Consider the following 3647-nt stretch of genomic DNA (forward strand, 5'->3'; position numbering starts at 1 on the left):
TTTGTTATCAATTTTTGCTACTAAATAGAAATATAGTTTTTAAGTTTTAGGTATGTTTTATTCCTTGGTTTTTTTTTTTTTTTTTTTGTTATTTGTTTTAGATATTAATTTGATGGATTCTTCTATATATGATATTCAATATATTTATCTATTTTTATGAAAGGTATTTTTAGGATTTTTTTCAATACTTTATTAAGTTGTGTTCAATTGTATTGATTTTTATTTTTATTTACAGAACCTGGATTTTTTTTTTCTTAAACCAAGGATTCTTCGGAAGCCAAGTTGCCATAAATTTAAATTGATCTATCTAATTTTGTTTCAAAATATTCAAATTTTAATTCATTTCATTTTATATTTTTTTTCAGAACTTGGATTTTATTTTTTTGATTCAAACTTAAGAAAGTGTCTTTCAAGATCTAGGTAACCACTTAAATTTATTTTTTTTGAATTTTATACTTAATTTATTATATATTATATAATTAACTAACAATAATTAACTTCTAAAAATTGTGTTTATAGATGTAAAATATAATTCAATGTAAATTAAACAGTCTAATTTTGTTTCAAAATATTCATATTTTAATTCATTTATTTTTATGCTTTTTCAGAGTTTGGATTTTTTTTTTTTTTTACTGACCCAAATCAATTTTCCTCCGGGAGCCGGGGTCCCCTTTTCATTTTTACTTTTAAACTCTACACTTTGAATTCTTTATGGTACAAAAATATTATTAATCTAATTTACATAAAATATCTTAATAAATCTGATATATTTCTTTTCAGAACTTAGATTTTCCTTTGTTTCAACCTAAACATAGTGTGTTTCGAGAGCCGGGTAACCACTTATAATTTATTTTTGTTGAATTTTATTCATTAAATATTTAATGGAATAAAAATCAAATTCATTTAATTTACATAAAATACTTTGAAACTTTTAAATCATTTGATTAAAAATAACTAATAATAATTAACTCTTGATAGATGACGCTCATAAATGTAAAATATAATTCAATTTAAATTGATCTATCAATTTTGTTTCAAAATATTCAAATTTTAATTAATTTCATTTTATATTTTTTTTTTCAGAACTTGGATTTTTAATTTCCTATCAACAATCCATCTAAGGAATTTACAGACCCTTGTGGTAGATTCTTCAGGTTGGGTGTGGTCAGGTCAGGTTGATCTGTGTGCAAACACTTCATCATCGTAAAAAACTATTTTTCAGGAATTCATCAATTATATCGAGAAGAGTAATGGAAACAAGATTGGAGTTATCTATATTTAAGTATTTCTTTTTTTATTTATAATGTATTTACTAGGAAGAGCGCAATAGGTTTTGTGTTTTGGCTTCCAATAAGAATTTAATTATTTAAAATTTTATAATCTTAATTTTGTCTAGAGTTGGATATTTTTGTTTTTTATAACTAACAGTGGTTTTTCTATATTTTTTTTGGTTATATAATTATGTAGTATAGAAAATTATTTATGTGTTGACTTTTAATGAGGAATTCTCTTTTTACTATTTGATGTAGGATTATTTAATGTTCTTTGGCTGATCTTTTTTATGATTTTTGCTAGGTATAAGTTTGATGAATTGTGGCGTTCGGTGTTGGATATATTTTTTGTCTGTGTTTACGAGTCTTAAATCTTGAATTATTTTTTTTCTTGCTTGTAGGTAGGGTTGAACAGCTGGTCATTTGTTTGGCTTATAATTAAAGATCTTTTTACGGTTTGATGTCTTGTTGTTTTGTTGTTCTTTTGGTTTATGTTTTAAGATTTTTGATAGGTATTTGTTTGTTGTACTTTTGGCTTTTTGGAGATATATATATTTTATGTGATTTATTTTTTTTTGGTATTTGGTCCATTTTCTATGCTTTTTTGTAGGTTGTGTCGAATAATATTTAAGTTTTGGTTTTTATTTCGGTATTATCATTTTACGGTTTGATGTCTTGTTGATTTATTGTTCATTTGGTATTTGTTTTAAGATTTTTGAAAGCTAGTTGTTTGATGCAAATTTGTCGTTTTGGTGTTGTATATATTTTATGTGTATTTAAATGTTTGGTAATTATTACATCTTATTGGTTGTTTGTAGGTAGGGTTGAACAGCTGGTCATTTGTTTAGGCTTTTAATTAGAGATCTTCTTTTTACAGTTTGATATCTTGTTGGTTTGTTGTATGTTTGGTAGTTGTATTTAGATTTTTAATAGATATTTGTTTAGTGTACTGTTGTCGTTTTGATGTTGTATATATTTTATGTGTATTTTTATGTTAGATTTTAATATTTGGTTTATTATTTTGCTTAGACGTTTTGTAGAATGTGTTGATTAGTATTTATATTCTGGTTTCAATTTATTGATTATATTTTAACAGTGTTATGTCTAGTTGATTTTTTTTTCTTTTGGTTTATGTTTTAAGAGTTTTGATAGTTAGTTGTTTGATGTAAAATTGTCGTTTTAGAGTTGTATATATTTTATGTGTATTTAAATGTTTGGTAATTATTACATCATATTGGTATTTTGTAGACAGGGTTGAATAGCTGGTCATTTGTTTTGGCTTCTAATTAGAGATCTTCTTTTGATGAAATGATGTCCTCTTGATGTGTTATGTTTTTGGTTTTAGTTTTAAGATTTTTATTAGGTATTTGTTTAGTGTACTGTTATCGTTTTGGAGTTGAATATATTTTATGTGTATTTTTATGTTAGATTTTAATATTTGGTTTATTATATTGTTTAGACATTATGTTAAAATAATTATTGTTATAATTAATAATAATAATAATAATAATTGTTTAAATTTGATAAAAGTTATTACTGTTTGTTATAGGTCTGTTTGTGTTCTTCGGCGTCTTATTGTGATTTGTTTAGGGTTTTTTTATCCCCCAGGGGAACACGTTCTTACGTGTTTACGGGTCTTAGCGAACCCGGGGTCCCGAGCTCTTGTTAGGTTGTTTGTAGGAATTTCTGACCAGCTGTTCAACTGTTTTGGATTCGATTTAGGTATATCTGGTATATCTAGGTAATATCTGACCAGCTGTTCAACTCTTTTGACTTTGATTTAGGGAAATAGTTGTACTGTTTGTTATTGGTCATCTTTTTGTTCATCGGTTTTTCTTTTTGATTGACATTAGTTACTTGTTTAATTGATTGTCCTCTTTATAGTAATAGATTTATTTGTTGTTAGTTTTATGAAAGGTATTTCTTGGTTTTTTTTTTTTTTTTTTTTTGGTTGTTTCTTATTTAGTATTGAATAGTACTGAATTTTTGCTACTAAATAGGAATATGATTTTTACTTTAATATTCTTGGTTTTGTTCTTCGGATTTTTTTTTTTTTTGTGATTTATTTTAGGTATTTGTTTGATGGATTGTTGCTTTATGTGGTATTAGATATATTTGTCTATTTCAATGAAAGGTATTTTTTGGTTTATTCCCAATTATTTTTTAATGTTGTATTCAATTGCTTTAGTTTTATAATTAATTTCAGAACATGGATTTTCTTTTTTGTATCAACAACACATGTAACCTAAACAAGGATTTTTCGGGAGCCAGGTAATCACTTTTAATTTTTTTTTTTTTGTTAAATTTTATACATTAAATATTTAATGGAATAAAAATCAAATTCATCTGATTTACATAAAATAATTTAGATCTCTT

The 3647-nt window shown here is 24.5% G+C and overlaps 1 long non-coding RNA gene across 2 annotated transcripts; it reads left to right on the plus strand.

The window, feature by feature from the left end:
• The first annotated feature begins 207 nt into the window (after nucleotides 1-207).
• Nucleotides 208-3581, plus strand: LOC112682498. 2 transcript variants are annotated; one of them, XR_003148528.1, is made up of 3 exons: nucleotides 208-420; nucleotides 1084-1282; nucleotides 3478-3581. It is a non-coding gene; the product is annotated as an uncharacterized LOC112682498 (long non-coding RNA). The 2 variants fall into 2 exon arrangements; XR_003148527.1 differs by lacking the exon at nucleotides 3478-3581 and having other exon boundaries at nucleotides 1084-2190.
• The last annotated feature ends 66 nt before the right edge of the window (nucleotides 3582-3647 follow it).

This window comes from Sipha flava, unplaced genomic scaffold (genome assembly GCF_003268045.1).
Source record: "Sipha flava isolate LNK unplaced genomic scaffold, YSA_version1 20540_pilon_pilon, whole genome shotgun sequence".
In the NCBI taxonomy this organism is placed as follows: Eukaryota; Metazoa; Arthropoda; class Insecta; order Hemiptera; family Aphididae; genus Sipha; species Sipha flava.